The sequence below is a fragment of the Canis lupus genome, chromosome 22 (genome assembly GCF_048164855.1).
Source record: "Canis lupus baileyi chromosome 22, mCanLup2.hap1, whole genome shotgun sequence".
In the NCBI taxonomy this organism is placed as follows: Eukaryota; Metazoa; Chordata; class Mammalia; order Carnivora; family Canidae; genus Canis; species Canis lupus.
This window is the reverse complement of record NC_132859.1, coordinates 18,899,014-18,921,468: the sequence shown is the minus strand read 5'-3', so window position 1 is coordinate 18,921,468 and position 22,455 is coordinate 18,899,014. Positions and strand designations below refer to the sequence as shown.

The window sequence follows — 22,455 nt, the reverse complement described above, 5'->3', positions numbered from 1 at the left end:
TGAGGACTTGTTATAAATAAAACTTCTTAGGTCCTCTCCCAAACCTACTAAATCAGCAATTCTGAGATAAGGCCCAGAAATCTGTGTTTTATAAGCTGTCTATTTGATTCTAATCTGTGGTCAAATTTGAGAGCTACTGACCTACCCAGTAGAAAGAAAAGTACCATGTTTGGACATGGAAATGAGGAAGAAGGCAGTGAGGAATAAAACATGTTAAAAGTGGAAATTGAGGAAGGCGGCAGTGAGGAGTAAAACATGTTAAAGGTGAGAGTGGAGAGATAGAAATCTGAATCTGGAGAGATTCAGGTCTCTGTATGCCTGAGGTGGCCAGGATGGGTGCCTGAAAGAAACCTATTTCTAGGTTTCAGCCCTGGCTGTCTGAAATTTAATTTCTATTTCTGGTGTATAAATCACCTTAGTTTGCCCAAATACCCAGTAACGTCTGATTCACAGACCAAGACTTATGGAACTAATTTTTGTAAACATCAGAGAAAGGTTAATTTTTATTAGTTTTATCAGAGAAATGACCCACTGATGGAACTAATTCTGCAAAAACAGAAGCATAAAGCCAGAAAGACTATGAAAAAGAAGGTTGTATGGAACTTCATGAAAGTCTTAGGAAAGACACTGGAACCACTCATATCTGACTTTTAAGGGTTTATCCCATCTAGCATAGGTTGGAGAATGATCAAGTGAGGTTCTAGCCCTTGTATTTCCAGGGCTGGGACATGTTCTGGTATTGGAATGCTGACTCCTAACTCCCAGGACTGGTCGGTGCCTAACCAATTGGTATTGAAGTATGGAATATCAACATTTATATAATTGATAGGCATACTTTGTCTGGTTATCTAATGTTGCAAAATAAACCACTCTAAAACTCAGTGGCTTAAACCATGGACAACATTTATTTTGCTTATGAATCAAACTGGGATGGGGTTTGGCAGGAATAGCTCTTTTCTCTACTTGGCATCAGTTGGGGCAACTTGAAGAGATGGGCTGAGACCAACTGAAGACTTCCTCACTCATGTCTGGCTGCTGATGCTGGCTGTTGACTAGGATTTCAGCTGGGTTGGTTGGCCACAACACCTACACATGGCCTCTCTAAGTAGCCTGAGCTTCTTTACAACATGGTAGCTGGATTCCAAGATTGAGAATTCTGGTTATAAGAGCCATAAAGACATCACATTGCCTTCTATGACTTGTCTTAAAAGTCATGTGGTGTCACTTCTGCTGAGTATTCTATTGCTGAGATGGTCATAATGGCTTGTCTAATTTCTTTTTTTTTAAAATATCTTAGTTATTTATGATAGGCACACACAGAGAGAGAGAGAGGCAGAGACAGAGACAGAGGGAGAAGCAGGCTCCATGCACCAGGAGCCCGACGTGGGATTCGATCCCGGGTCTCCAGGATCCCACCCTGGGCCAAAGGCAGGCGCTAAACCGCTGCGCCACCCAGGGATCCCGGCTTGTCTAATTTCAAGGAGAGGGAAAGTCTTCATTTCCTTGTGGGGAGTGGCATAGGTCAAGGGGAGTATGTGGAACCAATAACATTTAGGAAGTCATGGGGTGGATGGGTGGAAACCCAACCCTTTCATCTTGAGAGAAAGTGGCTTTCAACGATGCTCAGGCTCTGTGCAGGTTGCAAGTAGGTGGAGGTGGGGAAATGGTGGATTCAACTTTATCAGTTTACGTAAGAGAAATCTAAAAGAAATCTAAAAAGTTCAGAATGGCTGAACTGCCACTGTCAGTCTATATTCCCACAGGCTGTCATGGCTTAAAAGGTGTGAGCATGTATTACAGATTAGATGTGGATGACACAGGAAAGACTTTTGGTGGGAGATTGCTTTATGTCCTGTACTCTAGGATGTGTAGGGGATGGCGCTTAGCACACAGAGGCTGGAAATGGATAACTATATTCCTGGAAATGGATAACTATATTCCTGGAGAATGCAGCCGGTATCAGTGACAAACTGGAAGAGACAGTCTCTTCTGTTCCCAGAAGCTTTTTTTGGAATGAACACAAACACACACACACACACACACACACACACACACACACACACAGGTTTTTTTTGGCAGATGAGAAAGGAGCTAGCTAGGCTTGTTGCTTGGCTGAAGGGATTTTGAACAGTCTATGTGTGAGGTCATAGGAGACCAGGAGGGAAGAGAGGTCCTTAGACTGAGCCCAAGCCTCTGGAATCCACGGAACCTGTGGGAAGGGCTTTGGGTTTCCAAAGGCTATGGCTATGCAAAGTAAAGCTCATATTAATTTTGCCTAAATCCCAAAGGATAGGGAGGCCCTGGGTGACTCTAGATTTCAGGAGAAACTGTTCAATATCAATAACATGGTGGGTTAGGGTACTTTTAAAAATTCAGGTGGAGACTTTGTTGAAATACCTACATCTATCATTTACTCAAGATTAAATTAGCACTTACTGAATGTCTATTCATTCTGGGTATGTGTGAGGTCTTTTATGATGTTTTATTTGATATTAATAATAATCATATGAAGAAATTGCTGCAAACATCTTCTTTTTATAGATGAGGCAATGGACTCACCAGGGTCAGAGAGCTGGAATGTGGCGAATTCAAAGTGAGGTCCTTAGACTCCCAGGCTGAGCCCATTTCCTATGTCACTTTAGTTGTTACCTACCTATGAGAGAAAGAGTATGTGGATGCCCAATGATAAAAATGAACAAAAATTTATAACAATTTGAAAAGGATAGGTTTGTCTAGGAATGACCAAAAAAATTAGAGGATGAAAGGCAAGGCAAAGGAGGGGGACAGAGATAGGGTCTGGGTACTTGCTCTATTGTCCTGTTTGCCCTTCATGTTATAACAGTGTATATCAATATGCTCATGAGTAGCTTGCTCCATTTTATGGATATAGCCAGTAGATTTCATGTACTTCCTAGAGAGTTGTGTTGAGAAGGATTCTGAGGCTCAGTTCTAACTCAGTGCTAAAGTTCTGTGATTATTGAGCGATGTCTGCCACAGGTAAGGGAAAACAGAGGGGCATAAATGTTGCTTATTTATCACTCCTGCATATAACAGCCTTGCTTTTTAGCTTTCATTTCTGTATACAAAAGTCGCTTCATGTTCTTCTAGCTTTCACCCAGAAATCTTTGTAGCCTTTTTGAGGTTATTATATATAATATATATACATTATTTTTAAATAAATAAATAATTTTAAAATTATTTAAATTTTAAAATTTAAAAATAATTTTTTAAATATATTATATATATAATATATATATAAAATATATATAATATATTTTCTTATATATTCTCATATCAACATCAAAGTCTTTGTGCCTATTTACAAACAAGAATGAAAAAAAAAACAAGAATGACATACTAATCTGTTTCTTGCGGGGGCGGGGGGAGGGCCACCTACATGAAGAAACAGAAAACAGACCCACTGTCCTCCTCATGCTCATTATGGCAGCTCTCACTGCCACTGGCCTTCACCAAACAGCCCTCTCTTGCCTTCTGAAAAGTATGGTGCAGAGCCTCTTTATTTCTTAAAGTACATTGACACTTATTTAGTTTTGAGATTTTTAAAGAATTTTTCAAAATCCCTTATGGTGACTGGAAATACCCTGGGGTGTTGCAAATTCAGAGTTGGGGATTATTGTGGAAAAGCTAAAGCTATGCCTGTGTTCTCAACAACCGGTGGAAAACTGCTGCTCTGGTTGTTTTGTCTGTCGAATAGCTGATGGTGGTTATTTTTGCATCAGATAGAATAAGTGGATCAGACAGAGAGCACGCACACGACAGATGGTGCTTGTATTTACATGACATCAAAATATATTTGTCTTAAAGACAACATCCTGGAACAACAGAATTGAGCCTGACTCGTTTTATGTTTTTCCCTGATTTAACTGTTTGGCTCAGCCCCAGTCAGGCAGCTTAGAATGGTAGGGAGAGAGTGGGCTTTGGAGTGGACAGAGCTGGATTGGAATCTTGGTTCTCTTCTTTGTGTTCTAGGTTGGAAGACGAGATCAATGGCATAATGGTACTAATTTTCGCCCTGTGTACATGAGAGTTAACCGGGAAAATATACATGAAACCAGGTACTGCATATTCAGTAAATGTTTATTCTCCTTTTTATTCTTCCCTCTCAGCAAAAGATAAGAAGTGTGACGGTGGCCGTGACCACCATAATTACAGATGTGGGAAGTTGACTTCCTAAGATCCCAGACACCAGTGGAGAACAGAGTGGCCTGGAGGCCGAGGCAATTCCTAGCTAGCTATCTGAGTCTTGGCCTTCATTCCAGAGAATCTGGGAGTCCAGGTAAGGCATGGGGCTGAATACCTCAAGGCTCTAAGTCTACTCATCTACAGAGGAAGGCTGCCTCTCTCCTCATAGCTGAGGAAGGACAAGAATAAAGAAGGGGAGCCAGATTGTGTGAACCAAGGTAAAGACAAAACTTGAGGCACAAAGAGAAGCCATAAGCTTCAGTTTGTCCACCTTTTATGTGAAGAAGAAAATAGCGGGCTCCTTGGGAGTAGAAGTCCAGAAAGAATGTGTATCTTCCTTTAGGCTTAAGGAGGAGGAAAAGCTAGAGATCTCAGAGGGAGAGATATGATTGGGAAAGGAGACATTTTTAGGGTTTAAGAAAGGAAGCAAAGGCAGGTGGGAGGTATGGTGGTTGCCAGCTTCAGTCTGAAAATCATGGATGATTCTGGTATCTGTATAATTCTTAACTCTGTGTGTTGTGTGTGTGTATTGTGTGTGTGTGTGTGTGTGTGTGTATCTTAGATCCTGTTTTAGTTTCCCAGGTTTGCTGTAACAAAGTATCACAAATAATTAGGTGACTCAAAACAACAGGAATCTGACAGTTCTGGAGGTTAGAAGTCCAAGATTAAGATGTCAGTAAAGCCATGCTCCTTCTGAAACTTGCAAGGAACAACTCTTCCTTGCCTCTTCCTAGCTTCTAGTGATTTGCTGGTGATCCTTAGAGTTCCTTGACTTGCTGCTGTGTCAGTATCTCTACTTCTATTGTCACACATTATTCTCTGGTGGGGGTCTGTGTGTCTCTTCTTACAAAGACATCAGTCACACTGGATTAGGGCCCACTCTAATGATCTCATCTTAACTTGATTATACCTGCAAAGACCCTATATCTAAAGAAAGTCACATTCATAGAATTATTTTTCTAAAATATATTTAATGAATGTGAATTTTGTTGAATAGTTTATTAATATTTTCCTGAATGTATTAATATAGTTTTCCTGAATTACCTGTCCAACTCCCTTTTCCCCTTCTGTATTTGGTTCTCTTACCCCTATACATTTTCTTTGTTTTCCCATTGCACTTATTTTCTTCGCACACCATAGCATTTATTATGTTTATTATCCTATAAAGGCAGGAATGTTCACTGATGTTTCCCAACTTCCTAGAATAAGGCCTGACTCATAAAAGGTACCCAGTAATATTGTTGAATAAATGGAAATATACTTTTTCTGAATATAATTAAAATTTATGCATTTATTTTTTTGAGATTTACTTATTTGTTATTTGAGAGAGAGAGAGTGCAAGCCTGGTGGAGGGGGGGGGGCTGAGAGAGAGGGAGAGAGACTCTCAAGCAGACTTCTTGCTGAGTGCAGAGCCCAGAGCGGGGCTCTATCTCATGACACCAAGATCGTGACCTGAGCAGAAATCAAAAGTTGGACATTCAATGGCCTAAGCCAAGAGCCACTATACATTTCATATAAAATTTTCTTAGGTTATACTATTTATTTTAGATATTATTCTAATTTATAAGTCTTTTTACTATTGACATTTTAATATTTATAGATTGTTTTACAGATTTCTTCAAATGACCAATTTGTTAAATTTACCAAATGTCAAATGTACTGATTTATAAGAAGTTTTTACTATGATGTTTACAGTAATTTGAGATGGTTTTATTTTATTTATTTATTATTTTTTGAGATGGTTTTAATAACTAGAAAGATTCTATGAAGTGTTAGCTTACAGGTTTTCATTTTGTCTTCCTAACAGTGTTTTAAAAAATGTTCCCTCCATTTGTGATGTCCCAGCTGGAAGGAGTTAGAGCAGAAGGAGGGTCTCTTCTACAGGAGGAAGTTAGCAAGGGTGTGTTGGTGCCCAGCCCAGCATGGGCTGCTGATCCTGAGGGAGTGGAGACTGCAGGACAGGCTGGGAGTGAGGTGGGTGGGGGTGGTGGAACACAGGGCACAGGGATGGAAAGCTAAGGACATATGACAGTCTGAAGACACTGGGTCATAGCTCCCAACAACCTCTTAGGTCCTGCCAATTCTTCCAACACAGATTTTCAAATTTGCTTTCAGTGAATTGATCTGCAGTACCCATTGTTGTAGAGAGAAACTATGAATTCTCCAAAAATCTGATTATAGTTGCTTTAGTCTGAGATATTAGGTGCCCTAATTATTAATTCTAATTGGATAAAATATGCATAGGAACGTGGTCTTGAATCTTTAAAGAAATGCTTTTTACTTCTCTCTAAATGTAGATACATTTTAAACTGTTCTTTTGGGTCCCATACCTCATGCTATTTAAGCTTGACTGGCTCACACTCTATGAAACATGCTGCCCCTTGTGTCTGGACCATGTGTGGAATTTCCCCTTAAGGGTATAATTGTTCCTCCATAGAAGCTCCTCATGGGCTTGGATTAGAAAAGGGGAATCTTTGTCTCTCTTAAGGGTAGGGAGAGCAGGGCACTGGACTCAGGTGAGGAGGGGCTGGAGATTTCTATGGATGCCTGTTCTAGTACTTGATGTGTAAGAACTAGTCAGGGGGATCCCTGGGTGGCGCAGCGGTTTGGTGCCTGCCTTTGGCCCAGGGCGCGATCCTGGAGACCCGGGATTGAGTCCCACGTCGGGCTCCTGGTGCATGGAGCCTGCTTCTCCCTCTGCGCCTCTCTCTCTCTCTCTCTCTCTCTGTGACTATCATAAATAAATTAAAAAAAAAAAAAAAAAAAGAACTAGTCAGGATCCCTGAGGCAGATTTGCCTTAGTGAGTCCCAGGGTTACTTCTTATGAGAGCAGTGGAGGAGCCTGTGTCCCTGTTTGGATGGAATTGGGGCAACAGAATTGTGTTGCCTGGAGAAGCCACCAAGTGAGTGTTGTGAGGAAATGGCAGAGTTGAAGAACACCAGTGGGTGAGAGAAATGTTATCTGTCAGAGGCAACAGATGAGCTTGGAGACAGATCTAGGGGATACGTGAGTCCTCCATGGGGATGGGCAGTAGTGGCAGCTGAGACTGAAGAGGCAATTTGTCTCCATGCCACAGCCTCCAAGAGGAGGACTCAAGATGGACCCCAAGGCTCATGTCATAATTTATTTATTGGTGTACCAGACAATGAATTTAAAGAATAGAAATGTAGAGAGATGAGCTAATGATAAGTAGGACGAGATCTGTGATGGCACCCTGTACTTAGCTGGGTTAATTCTTGAGAGACAGTGATAATGGGGACCTCTGGATTCGATATCCCTCTGATATCCAGAGGGATAATTAGACCTCTGGATTCGAAGGCCACCTCTATCACTCACTAAACTTTGCTTTGCTCAGCTGTCTGTACTCATCCTAGTGTTATTGTGAAGATAAAATGTAATTAAGTTAAATGTTGTGAAGCTCTTGGATCAATTTCTGGCCCCTGAAAGCCTCCATTATTAGCTATTGTTGCTGTTCCTACTCTTTCTAGGTTTTCCTTGTAGAAACCAGCATGAATTTTGGAAACAAACTACTACTTCAACAATACATATTTCATTAAGTTTTCATGGGAGCCTGTGAAGTAGGATGAAAGAATTGACAGAGAAATACACTCAAATCCACTTTCTTGTGGGGAGCCTTTCAGTAAACTGCCCCCCTCCTCCCAGGCAGCTTTTACAATCCCTCCCAGGACCCACAAGAAACCTGTGAGTCCTAGGTCACATTAAGGGACTTCATTCTCTCTCTCTCTCTCTCTCTCTTTCTCTCTTTTTTTGTATAATTTTTTATTGGAGTTTGATTTACCAACATAAAGTGTAACACCCAATGCTCCTGCCATCAAGTGCCGCCCTCAGTGTCCATCACCTAGTCACCCCATCCCCCTGCCCACCTCCCCTTCCACTACCCCTTGTTCATTTCCCAGAGTTAGGAGACTCTCATGTTCTCTCACTCTCTCTGATTTTTCCCACTCATTGTCTCTCCTTTCCCCTATGATCCCTTTCACTATTTTTTATATTCCCCGTATGAGTGAAACCATATAATGTTTGTCCTCCGATTGACTTACTTCACTCAGCATAATACCCTCCAGTTCCATCCATGTCAAAGCAAATGGTGGGTATTCGTCATTTCTAATGGCTGAGTAATGTTCCATTGTATACATAGACCACATCTTCTTTATCCATTCATCTTTCGTGGACACTGAGGCTCCTTCCACAGTGTGGCTATTGTGGACATTGCTGCTATAAACATTGGGGTGCAGGTGTCTCGGTTTTTCACTGCATCTGTATCTTTGGGGTAAATCCCCAGCAGTGCAATTGCTGGGTCATAGGGTAGCTCCATTTTTAACTCTTTGAGGAACCTCCACACAGTTTTCCAGAGTGGCTGCACCATTTCACATTCTCACCAACAGTGCAAGAGGGTTCCCCTTTCTCCACATCCTCTCCAACATTTGTTGTTTCCTGTTTTGTTAATTTTCCCCGTTCTCACTGTTGCAGGTGGTATCTCATTGTGGTTTTGATTTGTATTTCCCTGATGGCAAGTGATGCAGAGCATTTTCTCACGTCCTTGTTGGCCATGTGTATGTCTTCTTCGGAGAAATTTCTGTTCATGTCTTTTGCCCATTTAATGATTGGATTGTTTGTTTCTTGGGTGTTGAGTTTGATAAGTTCTTTATAGATCTTGGATACTAGCCCTTTATCTGAGATGTCATTTGCAAATATCTTCTCCCATTCCGTAGGTTGTCTTTTAGTTTTGTTGACTGTTTTGTTGTGCAGAAGGTTTTTATCTTGATGAAGTCCCAAGAGTTCATTTTTGCGTTTGTTTCCCTTGCCTTCATAGATGTATCTTACACGAAGTCACTGTGGCCAAGTTCAAAAAGGGTGTTGCCTGTGTTCTCCTCTAGGGTTTTGATGGATTCTTGTCTCACATTTAGATCTTTCATCCATTTTGAGTTTATCTTTGTGTATAGTGTAAGATAATGGTCTAGTTTCATTCTTCTGCATGCAGCTGAAGGGGCTTCACTCTCATAAACATACACTTCTCTGCCGGACTGGGGCTATCTGCGGACTTTTATGGAACCTGGATCAGGTCTTGTTAATTTTATATTATTCCCAGCATTGATCCCAAGCTTCATCATATCTATTTAGTGACTACATGAATCAGCAGACTTTTTAACTCTTACTCCTGATTAAGATCATATTGTAACATAGAGAGGAGAAAAATTAACTGAGCTTTTTCAAATCTCACTCAAAGTCTTATCTGTTCTTTCTGAATGTTTAGCTAAATCTGCTTCACAAAGCTTAACAGGTACCGCTCCTCTAGCTTTAAAGAAGTGCTCTCCTGGAGGCTGACTTGGAAGGCCTGGCTGATTCCCCAACCTGTAATAAAGTGTATGTATAAAGATAGCAGTGTTGTCATACAATTTAATTAGTACATCATTCAGACATTTGGACCAATGCCTGGTTCTTTTTTTGTATGTTCATTTAGCTTTTAGTCTAACTCCCACATGAAATAAACAAAAAGGCTAATTGCTTTTGGATTTTAGCACTGGGTGAAATACCTGGATTCATTATGTGAATCATATTTTATAGGTGGATTAAGGGTTATATTGGTAAATGAAAAATTCTAGGATGACAGCTGTAATACTTAAAGCAAGGCAATTGAAAGGTTTGGTCTCCCAAAGGTAGCATATGACTCCATCTGACATGTACCTAGTTTTCATAGCAACATAAAATGTTTGTACATTGATGAGAACATTGTCTCAGGATGGTAAGATTTTATATCTCATCGCTCTGAACAGTTGTGTGCTGGTAAATGTTTAAAAACTAGCTCTCCAGGAAAAAAGAAGAAATCCCGATTTGTAGTGTTTACCAATTTCCAAGGTGTAAATATTCCTGCAGTGGTTAATTTCAAATCACTAATGGGGAGTTGGAAAGAGATGCACATAATTGGCTCTCATCAACCCATCTGAGCTCCTTTTTTTTTTTCTAATGATACAAGGGGGAGGTAGGTGTGGAGCTCAAAGCCTAGGGTGGGTTTTCCAGTAGTTTCTGCAAGATACCTGGTGGGATAAAGTGACAATATGTGACTGCCACATATTTTCCACATCCATATAATGAAGGACCAGCTGGGGAATTGACAGAGTGTAATGGGCTTTGAAAGCATTTGCACAGTGCATGGTATTCAATAAATGGCAGTTGTTATTATGTGAGGACTGAGGTAGTAAGAAAGAAGATGGGACTTATCCCCAGTCAATGATCTTTGTACCTTTTGTGCATCAAATGTTCTGCTTAGTGCTGGATTAGAGAAAATTCAGGCCTAGGCCCTCTATTTGGGGGCTGGCTGCATATGGGAGATCTCTGTGGAGTGTGGTTTGGATTAGTCACAGAACCTGCCTCTTTCTCATTTCCCATGACAGTAACTGCATGATTATTATACTCCAATCAGAATTTTGGCTCCAGCTGCCTCGCAGCAGATGTACAGACCACCTGGGACAAACAGGAGTTTTTCTGGTGGTCCTCCAGGCATGGCTGGTCCTCCAGGGTGCTAGAAGTTTGAGTCCCTCAGCTACAGAACCGGCACTGTCATCTGGCAGCTTCCCTAAGAAATGATTGCAGCATATGAATGAAGAGTGAAGTTGGGGCCATACCTAAAGTCTCAAAGAGAATTTGTGAAGATGACAATAACTAGTATGGTTTATCCCTTATCCTTGCCAGGCATTGTGTTGAGCCCTTTGCAGCTATTATTCATTTAGCCCTCACAATACCCCTATGAGGTTAAGCTTCTTGCTCAAGATCACACTGTAGGGTCAATGATGGGATACCATTCAGATGGTTTGACTCCCAAATTTAAGCTGTTTACTCCTAAAGTATATAATCTCTCTCTCTCAACCTGGAAAATGGACATTATAACTCAATTCTTGATGAGGCACAGGCACAAACCATGAATGTCTTCAAGTCCTTCATCCAGTTCTTCTATCCACTGACCCAGAAGGCCTGGTTCTGAAAGTGCCCTTCATGGCCCTGCTCGGGGGGGTGGGGAATTCGGATAACTCCTCCACCAACCCCATCTGACCACGTCCCCATCTGCCAGTTAAATTCCAGGACCTGGTCTCACTCCCACATATTACACTGATGGAATATGTCTTCTACCAGTTTCCCAAGGGGGTCCATGAATTTGGTCTCAAAACCTCCATAACCCAGGCCTGCCCATATGGAGCTGGCTTAAGATTCAAGTTATGATTTTCTTGTCAAACACCCAATTGAATTAGTGAGCATTTGCAAAAATATCATGACTGAGAAAAACCCAAATCTTCCATGGAGGAGAACAAAGTGTGCATTTTGCATGTGAGGAGTCACGAATGACTAGAGGCCTGAGGACAGACTGTGGTAGATAGCCTTCCATGACCTCATGTCTTTTTTTTTTTTCCCCTTCTCCAATCACTTCTTAAGTATGAACTGGACCTAGTAACTCACTTCTAATTAATACAATCCTGCGGGAGTGATGGGATATCACTTCTGAGGTTAGTTTACCAAAACACTGACTTTAACTGCTAAGTCTCTCCTGTTCTCTCAGAGCTCTCACTGCAGAGAGAGCAAGTTTCCATGTTACAAGTAGCCCTATGGAGACACCCACATAGCCACCATCAGCCATCAAGCATTTACAGTCAACCCCCATATGAAAGGGCTTCAAAAGAGGTCCTTCCCCCACAAAAATTCTCTCTTTTTCAAACTGGATTTAGGATGGCCGTGCCACAGATATGTGATACTTGCTGGATAAAAACCATAGAATTTCATTTCCTGAAAATTGTAAGCTTTTACTTGTAATACAAGCTAAGGAACCCTTTCTATAATTAGTAACTATTTCAAACCAAGGCCTCAAAAAATTAAATTTTCTTTCACAGTCCTTTTAACAATACTTAGTGGTTGAGGCAGGGCATGACTTATAAATGGTATCTCCTTACAGCTAAGTTTTTAATGGGTACTGGAACTCAGAAAGCACTACAATTAAAATCCTTTAAACACATTCCAGAATCCAGGCTTGTCATAGAGTCTGCCTGGCTGTATGACTAATTAATAAAATTATCAAAGTTTTACGTTGTAGAATTCAATTTTGCAATAAGTATTCTTTCCAAATTATTATTATTTCTCTCTGTCAAGGTTGATATTAAAAGCTATTCCCAAACTTTTCATACCCCTGGCTGATGGCCCAGCTGAAATTTGCTATGTGTTAGCAGTAGATATCCCAGTGTCTTGCCTGGTGGGTAGAACGTCTTTGAGGTGTGTTGTATCCTGCTTCCACAGATGACCCTGCTCAATTCAGCCCCAGGGGACCACTCTGGTAACCTTTATGTGAACACACCCTGTACTGGCTTCATTCCCCCTCCCTGTCTTATTCTCTACATCTCTACCCATCTTCTTTCTGGAACCACTTCTCAAACTACCAGCATTTGAATGTTTTTGGGTGCTTACCTCTGTGGACCCCAACCTAAGATCATATTTAATGTTGTCCATGGTCCTGGTGCTCAGTAACAATAACTTTGAGAACTTGCTATGTACTAAGCACTAAGCTGTTTTCTTGTTTCCTAGCTGATATTACTGCTGCCTCAGTTCTGAGGTGTTAGTGAGAAAGCAGAGATGCTCAGCCTACCACCCCTACCATATGAAGTTCACTTGGAGGGTCCATCCTTGCCTCCAGCCACAGGGCAGACCCTTGTCTTTCTCACTGTGAATGAATAATCCTGGAAGCCGGGGGTGCCACTGGCGAGGTTGCAGTGTGAAGGACAAGGCTTGGCACTTGTAATTGAGAGATGGATCCTGTGGCCCTAGCCCTAACATCGATCAATTGTAAGTTGGGCACTTCATTAAAACTCTGTGAGAACTCATTTCTTCATCTAGAAAGTAAAAGGGCTAGGCAAGGTCAGCATTTCTTAAAATGTGTTCTGTAGAAACAATGGCTTCTCTAGACATTTTCTGAAATAAAATTCCTTGCTTAAAGAAATGTGGGAGATGTTCCTTACCAAGCCGCCTCTGGTAGATTCACAATACACATGTACATGTTAAAGACTGTGAGGCGTCTTGCATGAAATAAATGTTTTTAGCATTGTTTAACCTGGTGTTTCCTACATGGGTTTCTCCCACAGAATTCCTTTTAGGCACAGCACCTATTAATATCCTGCAGAATTGCTATTAGAAAGAATGGAGATTCCTGGACTCATAGCCAGAGGTCTTGCCAGGGCTGGCGTTTGACTGATTGGAATACTTGTTAAAGGTATGAGAAGAATGCATGGTGGTATGACTAGCTTGTAAATTTATGGAAGAATAGTTCTAGGGAGAGACTAAAGACTCTGTGGGCACACTGGGTTATTCTGTCTTTCTGAGTACCGTTCTCCTCCTGAGATCAGCAAGGGGGTTTTCAGTCATTTTGTATAAATAGTGAGGTGGGGAGGTAAATGGTAGAGAGAAGCAGGTGCAGAGCAGTGTTTTCAGTGCAGAGGCCCAGGGACCCACACTCTCCTTATCCACTTTGACCAATGGGGATGCAGATGTGCTGTCTGCTTGTTTCATGGGTTCTGCTTTTACTAGTGTTTCGAGCTTTGAGTCTTCAGAAGAGGCTAATGACATCTCTTATTTTTGTTGGCTTCCAGTCTATTCCCTTCATATTAGAAATAATCGTTCCATTGTCCTGGGGTAACTCTTCCCCAAAATTCAAGTCATGTGTTAAGCCTCATTCTCTAACTATAGGGCCATAGTATGACACAATCCTGGGGAAATTGACATATTTCATTCAAGAATCAGCAAGCCAACCAAGCTGGTCCAATGGGACTCAATTATGGGACCTTTTTATTTTGAATGATTTGGGACAAAAAGCTCTCTGTCCTCAGAATGTAAGCTGGAGATGCTGTGGGCTGTACCTGGAGATACCAGCCAAAGGAAAAAGTCAGTACAGAGGCAAGAGGGTCAGAGGGAGGGGCTGAGTTCTGTACATGGGCCAATAAATATGCTTAAGCTAATTAAAAGTCTTCAACTTATCTTAAAAAAATGTTGTGTGGTTAGCATTAGGATTTTTTTTTTTAAATGAAGATTGGTCTCTGACTTAATGAGGTATAAACATAAGGCAACTTTTCAGATTTCTTCAAGTATCTAGGGAGTTGTTGTTACTCCGGTCAGGGCTCAGTGAGTCTCAAAATTCAAAGAGGAAAAAAGAGACGAGAACTTCCTATAGGAAAGCTTTCCACTGTGCAGGATATTAAGTCATACTACTCAGCACTTTTATTTTTTGGTCATGGTCTTAGCTTGGACTGCTGTAACAAAGTCACACAAACTGAGCAGTCACACAAACTGACAACTAAAATTTATTTCATGCCGTTCTGGAGGCTGCAAGTCCAAGATCAGGATGCCAGCATGGTCAGGTTCCAGTGAGGGCCCTCTTCTGAGTTGCAGATGGCTTCTTATATTCTTATATAGTAGAAAGAGGAATCTGACTCTCTGGCCTCTTCTTATAAGGGCACTAATCTCATTCATAAGGCCCCGCCTCATAATCTTATCACTGTCCAGAGGCCCCACCTCTAAACACTATTACTTTGGAGGTTAGATATAAACATGAATTGTGGCCGTGGTGGGGTGTGGGGAAAGGGAACACAGACACTCAGTTCACAATAGTAACTCTTCTTGGAAGTTTAAACAAGAGAATTTCAGCTGACCTAAAACTCTAGCTCTCTTAACAAGTCAGGAAGAAATTAAGACATGATATCTTCTGAAATTATTTCTTCTGTTTGCTCCTCATTAAGCCACTTTCTTTTCTTCTTCATCCACTTCTCTGCCCTTGTTTTTGTTGATATTATCTACTATGCAACTTGTACTTCAACTTTTATCACTAATTGAATTAATTTGGAGTTTAAAATGGAGAGACCCCAGCTATTTTTTTTTTGTTTTGTTTTAAATCAGCAGTGTTATATATTTTAGTGTTGTTCATTTAATGGTCTATTGTAAATTCACTACTTGTCATATAGTAGCACAATTATTTCCCATTCTTTTGAAAGAGAATTTGGCACTTTACCTTGGATCCTTTCATACTTCTTAGAAGGATGTTAGCACACAAGAAGACTCAGCTTTGACTGCCGTTGATTGTGTGTACATGTGTGCACATGCACATTTGTGTTTGTTGATCACTTCACATCTCTCAGTATAGACAAAAGTGATTGTAGTGTAACTGGCCACATTAGAATATAATATATCAGAATCCAGGTTTTCCCAGTCTGGCCTCTCCAGTTCTCCTTAATCCCTGAGGCTCTCATGCTGTGAGTGGAGGAAGAGCTGGAGGCCAGCCTCTCTCCAGGGCTCCTTGCCTGGATTTGGCAGTGTGTGGATGCTCTGTTCTGTCTGGCAGTTAGCTGGAGCCTCCATGGCCATTGGGGTCCAGCAGTCTGGATTATTGACTGGAATTTTCCATAATTTAACACCTAATACTAAAATGTTTGTCTATCACCAGAGCCTCCATGTTAGGTAGTCCCTTTCTTCATCCCTTTCAATGTGAAAATGGAGTGAACTTTACCCAGGTCACCTTAGCTCAGGTGTCTAGCAGGCTCCTCTTCAACTTCCCATCTCTTTCTGGATAATAGCTCAACCCTTTAGCAGTACATTCAAGGCCCTCCTGGACCTGGCTCTTGCAGCATTTCCAACCTTATTCCCATTCCTTCCTCCTATATTTAAGCCATGTCAGATGCCATAAAGGGTCATGGACTTCTGGCTGCTTGTACTCACATCCCTGGATATCTGAGACTTCCTTCTCATCTTTTAAAATGTTCACTGTGAAGCCCTTCTTGATCCAGCTCAGGTGTGTTGGCTGACCCCTTCTCTATGTGAATAAATTTTAACAGCAACTGTGGCTATTTAGATAAATTCATTAACTAATTAATTCAAATGTCTCTTTAAACTGGTGCAGCCACTCTGGAAAACTGTGTGGAGGTTCCTCAAAGAGTTAAAAATAGACCTGCCCTACGACCCAGCAATTGCACTGTTGGGGATTTACCCCAAAGATACAGATGCAATGAAACGCCGGGACACCTGCACCCCGATGTTTATAGCAGCAATGGCCACGATAGCCAAACTGTGGAAGGAGCCTCGGTGTCCAACGAAAGATGAATGGATAAAGAAGATGTGGTTTATGTATACAATGGAATATTACTCAGCTATTAGAAATGATAAACCGTCAGCTTCTATAGAGATCTACATCTCCTTTTCCTCTCTGTCTTTAACATGTGGCATAATACCTGAATCATATAGGAGCTCAGAAAATATTTGTTGGATAAATGAATGCAATAGACAAATAGCACTACTGATAGTTCATGTTAGAAATAAATCACCATGACAATGTTCTATGTCTTGACACGGGTTTTCTTTTTACAGGCATGTACATTTGTCAATATTTACAGAATAAAATTAAATAAAATTAAAATTCATACAAAATTCATACAATTCTCTTTATATAAAATTTCATTAGGAAAAAAAATATTGTCAATAAACCTTGAACTCTGGTTAATTATCAGTGTGATGAAGTGTGTTTAGAGGGTAGTATACTGGTGTCTGCAACTTAAGTTGAAATGCACCAAAGGATGTGATGGATTGGTAAATGGATAGGGAAGGTAGAAAATGTATAGCAAATATAGAAAACTGCTGATCATAGAGTCTAGATAGTGGATATACATGAGGTGTACACGTCACAATTTATTCAGCTTTTCTACTTATTTGAAAATGCTCATAATAAAATATTGGAAATAAAGAATTCACCAAAGGATGTACTTATTGCTTACAGAACCAAGAAACCCAGGGTTTAGTTCTGGAGCAATATTGTATTTAAAGATAATTCAAAGCTTTACAGGTTAACCAACTACTTAAAATCCCCTGTGCATGCCTGTTCCTTAGTACGGGAAACTCCCAGGAGGCTTTCAGTCTCTTACCTGCAAAGCTTGCTGTCTATCATTCACGGCCTCTGGTCCCATCAGCTTCATCCCTCCTTTATCCCTGCCTTCTGTGTAAGGAGCAGCCCATAGGCAGGAATTATGGATGTACCCTCTTCCCCTACCGAGACAGCTTTTTACTTCTTTGCTTCTTTTTCTTACAAGGGGGCTCTTGTCCTTTGTCTTTTAGAATCAAGGTGAGGGAAGAAGGTAGGGACAAAAGGTTCATTGCTTTGGACCATGGCTATGAAAGGGAAAGTTGGGAGGCTTGCACATGAAAGATGTTTACAAGAGGGAATAAATTATTGCTTTCTCCTCTAAAACAGAAGTGAGGAAACTGAAGGCCATGCTTTCTTTGGAAAAGGGGTATGGTTTCTTTTTTCAACATTTTTTCTTCCTCATCTTTTATTATTGGCAGAAAATACATTATCAAAAATAAAAAGTCTGAAAATCTATTTCCCTTAAAACATGTGAAGTACATATATTTGGCTGTCTTTGGGCAGCAATATTTTGAAAAAAAATTAGGTGGCAACAGAATACATCCTTTCCATCCCTATAAACTTCAAGTAAGCACTCTTTCAGCCTCCAGTCAGTGTTTAATCAGCATACCATAACTTTTATGGGACTGAAATGAAATGCTTCTGAGACACTAAATTTCAAAATGTTGCTGTAAACTTTGGTCATCTGAGTTTGATTTACATATGATGGCCTCATCGACTGTGATCATGGGGATAATGATGATTGTTGGTGTTGATCATTTGAGAAAATATACATACATAGACACATACCACCATACCCTCCATCTGCTTGGTGTCTTTAGCATATTGGACAGGGAGTAAGTAGCAAAGGTGAATCACAGCTATTGTTATATATCAAAAAACAAGCATACTTTACATGAATTTTAAGATAACATCAGTGCATTAGTTAGGAAGCTTTTATCTGGAAGTAACACGTGAGCTTAAATAATAAAGAAAATTTATTAATTCATGTAGCCATAAAGTATAAGTTTAGGTAAAGCCTAATCTAGAGGTTCATGATGTCATCAGGGCCCTGGCTTCATTTCTTTGCAGTTTTTTCTACATTTTGGCTTCATCATCTATTTGGTCTGCTTTGTCATAGTAAAATATTTGGAGGAGTTTTAAACTTCCTATTTCCAGAGGAGGCAAGAGAGCATTTGATTAGCTAGGGGATGGAATGTGCTGATTTGGTTAGATTTAAGACATGTGCCTACCTTTGGCACCAGAGAGCAGAGTTAGTTTCCTTGGAGCCACGTGGATCCCCAAATGGATCCCCAAATGTATCCCCAGATGTAAAAAGGATGGGAGGGAGGAACAGATATTGAAGAAAGTTACCTTAAATGTCCACTACAAATCATCAACTTCCCTCTTGTGACCTTATTGAAGTTTCTTCAATAAAAATCAAGCAATGAAGACCAGACAGATATCATTTTCCCTATACAAAACAAACATCAAATATGCTGAGGATATGAAAAGACATTGGAAACAGCAAGGGCTTTTTGATATCCAATTTAATAGACTGTCACCTTTTTTATTTCTATTTTTCTCACCAGAATAGTACTGACATGAGTCTATTCTGTCTCTGCTGGTTCATTTGGCAGAGTTCACAGGTCAATGTATATAGAAAGGTGTAACTAAAGGAATAGAGCAGAGAATAAGGGAGAGGAGCATTTAAATATATGTTGAAGTGCGTAGAGGAAGAGCATGCACATTTATTGAGTACCTATGGCAGCAGGCCAGATAGGCATTTATGAGTATTGTGGTTTTGTTTTTTTAACAGAGAAAATGCTGAAAGTGAAGGTTTGAAAATGGAAAGAAAGTACTGTTAAACATAAAAATGTTCAAGGAAAAGATAAGGGAAGGAAAAATCTCTGACCCAGTAAAGGATGGAGATAGGGTGAGAACAGAACTAAAAAAAAAAAAAAATGTGATTAGTTTGAACTCTGGATTTAACTGTGGGCTTTCCATATGGTAAACTGCATGCAAAGCAAAGCAATGCTATGGAAAGATCATTAGGCTGGAAAACAGGAAACCTGGGTCAGCCCAACCTAGACCACTGCCACAACATGTGATAGGCTGTGTGCCCTCTTTGCTTTAAAGAACAATATTCCTTCTGATTGTGACTTCCTGAGGGGGAAAGCATAGTCCAGAGTGAGGACAAAAACTGAAGAAAAGAATTTACTACTCAGAAGATCATGGACACTCAGTAAAGAAATCTGGTTGAATAGATGACTAGTGAGTTGGAAATTTCTTTTGATCTATTAATATCTATTATCTCTCTCCACCTGGTTAGTTATCCATGTATCATCTACATTCCTTTCTGGGTTCTGTAAGAGTTGAGGATGCATATAGAAACTTGTATAATAAAATAGTGAAATATATATAAAAAGTTTTGGATGAAACATGTAGATATGTGGGCCCAACTTAGTTTCCATAATTGATCTGTTTGGCTCTGAGCTTTCTGGCAGATAAAGAAGAAAAAGGAAAAATCACCTGGTTTATAATTTTCAATATCTATCTATGAACATTACAAATACTAGTTCCTTAGTGTGGGAAACCAAACCTTTTATAGAAATAAGGTCCATAAGGAAATATTTTTTGCACAGAATATGGAGGACTCGAAGGGAAGAGTATTGGGTGAAAGGACCTTGTAGCTCAACAGAATGGAAGAAAAGAACCCAAGAGTAGTGTGAAAACTCTGTTTTCATACAACCTAGCTCAGATTAGTACAGAAAGTAGGAGCATTCTAAAGAGATGGTAACATGAAGAAACAATGGGCTGATGATGACAGGGAATAAGTCTTTCTGGGGAGAATTCCCGTCAGAGAAATGGTTTGGGTTTTGGAGGAGACTATGATGAAGTAATTTGTGAAACGAGGAGTGCTGCTAGCTGCTGCTAAGTGTTACTGAGTGTCCTATCTCAGTGTCAAAATGGGCAATGCTGGGAGGACATGCCTTCACTTCTCTCCTGTGTATTTCCAATCTAGTTGGCTGCAAGCAGCCCCAGGTGGCTAGCCTGGGTGCCTCTAAGCTGGGCTCCTTGGTCATAGCCAGAAAAGACCAGGAGGGTGGGGGTGGGGTGGGGGTGGGGGAAGGATCTTTGGCCTAGAGTTGATCTTCCCATTGGTATGTCTACTGGAGTGGAACAAGGTAAGTTGTTTCCTTGAGGAGCCTGTGGCTTTTTGTATATGTTGGGGACAGGGCTCCTGGGGAGCAGCAGCAGTAATAAGGGTGAGAAATTATCTCCACAGGCTTTCCTAAGACTGGGCCCCCACTGAGAATGAATGGGATATACATTAGCACTGGGGTATCTTTATACAAATCATGGGGAAAAATTTTTATAATATTCAATTCCTATTTTTTTCTAAGTGACAAGTGCTTTATATGCAGTCTTAATATACAACAAATCTTTTTTTAAAAGATTTATTTATTTTAGAGCACGCATGTGTACAGGGGGTGGGGAGGGGCACAGGGAGAGGTCGAGAAAGCCTCAAGCCAACTCCACACTGAGTCTAGAGCCCCTTGTGGAGCTCTATCCCACGACCTGAGATGGCAACTTGAGCCTAAACCAAGAGTTGGACTCCTAACTGTGTCACCCAGTTACCTCAATATAATAACTCTTTATATGATATATTATAATCCTTGTTTTAAAATTTGGAAGTAAGTTTGGCCGATTTGGCTTGTATTAAATTCAGGTCTGGTTCTAAGACCCAACTTCCTGTATGGTACCACATCACTTCCTATTTAAACTACAAAGAGTCATTTGTCAGCTAGCCTCAATGTTCAGTTCTTCGAATCAGTCAGAATAGGTCAGGTCTTATTGTGGGATGTTGTGGTAACAAACGCCCTCTAAATCTCAGTGGCTTAAAACAACTTGGTGCCATTTCCTGATCATGCTACATGTCAATTCTGCTTCATGCTGTCATTCTTTCGGGATCCAGCAGACAGGGCAGCCTTTCTTTGGAGAGGTGCCCAATCTTTAGGCAGAAGGCAAAGGAGAGTATGAAGATTGCACATTAGCTCTTAAAGTTTCTACCTGGAAGTTTTAAATCACCTGAGTCAAATGTCACTGGTCAAAGCTAATCATCTGGCCAAATGAGACTCTATGGTACTAGGGTAAGGCAATTCCCAAGAGCAGAGCTTCAAGTATCCCTCCCCTTTCCTAAATTCAGTTGTAGATAAAATATATATGCACAATCCAACCCCTTTACATGCATTATGACCTTGGGCAGTACATATAACAGTACAGCTCTGGGCAAATTATTTAATAATTCCACGTAATAATACCACAGAGTTGTTGTGAAGATTAAATGAGAAAACTGCCTTTCTTTATTCTATGTACATTTTTCATTGAAAAGTATAGAATTGAGGACATACTGTATATATAATTTCACATTCTGCTTTCAAAGTTAATGTTATTTCATAAACATTTCCCCAAGTTATTATAAACCCCTTGTAGGAATCCTTATTATATTAGAATAATATTATAGGACACATTCTAAAGTAAGATATACATTTCTATATAAAAGGGTATTTTGCATTTGTAAGATGTTCCCAATTTTCAGTGGCTCCTTATCATCCAAATAGGTGCCACTTCATTAAAGGAAGGAGTGGAAGCCCAGGCTGGAATAGCCCCCAACCGTTCCCCGGTGAGATGAATCAAACCTCCCACTGAGGACAACAGGCTCCGGTACATATTCGCTTTTCCAAATAAAGGCTCTGGAGAACGTCTCCCCAAAGAACACAGAGTGCACAGTGCTGTTTTGTAGGTCAAGGAGAAAGCCCTAAGGTATATATATATTTTTAAAAAGGTAGTTACCAAAGGAAGTGGATAAATTGAAATTGCTGCATAGAAAACACTTGGTCACTGCAGCTTGAATATTAGCGACCTGGTAAGGAATGGAAAGAAGATAATTCACTGTCCTTAAACAATTTAGAGAATCATGAATATGAGAGAACATTAGCACATCTCACTTCTCTGGCCATGCTTTGTGCCATGGGCCATCTATTCTGGATCCTTTAAGAGCTTGGACCTTGAAAACAAAACTTTCTATCAAAGGTACTTTTTAAAATATTATTTCTCTGGATTTAATTGCCATGACTCCAGCCCCCCCCCCCCCCGCCTCCCTCTTTCCTCTGACATACAGGAGAAGGAGTAGAGGAGCACTTAAGAGTGGGGGGATGTAAAGAAACTTCCATAAATTCATTCATTGTTTTGCTCACTCACCTCTGAAGCATTTATCCAGGGTCCTATGCTGGGGGAGATGGAGATGGCCTAGTTATAG

General features: G+C 40.5%; 1 long non-coding RNA gene across 2 annotated transcripts; it reads left to right on the top strand.

Moving 5' to 3' along the window:
* The first annotated feature begins 1,291 nt into the window (after positions 1–1,291).
* On the top strand, positions 1,292–22,073 carry LOC140613965 (uncharacterized). 2 transcript variants are annotated; one of them, XR_012014886.1, is made up of 3 exons: positions 1,292–1,428; positions 4,128–4,297; positions 21,758–22,071. It is a non-coding gene; the product is annotated as an uncharacterized lncRNA (long non-coding RNA). The 2 variants fall into 2 exon arrangements; XR_012014885.1 differs by lacking the exon at positions 1,292–1,428 and adding an exon at positions 1,463–2,997 and having other exon boundaries at positions 21,758–22,073.
* The last annotated feature ends 382 nt before the right edge of the window (positions 22,074–22,455 follow it).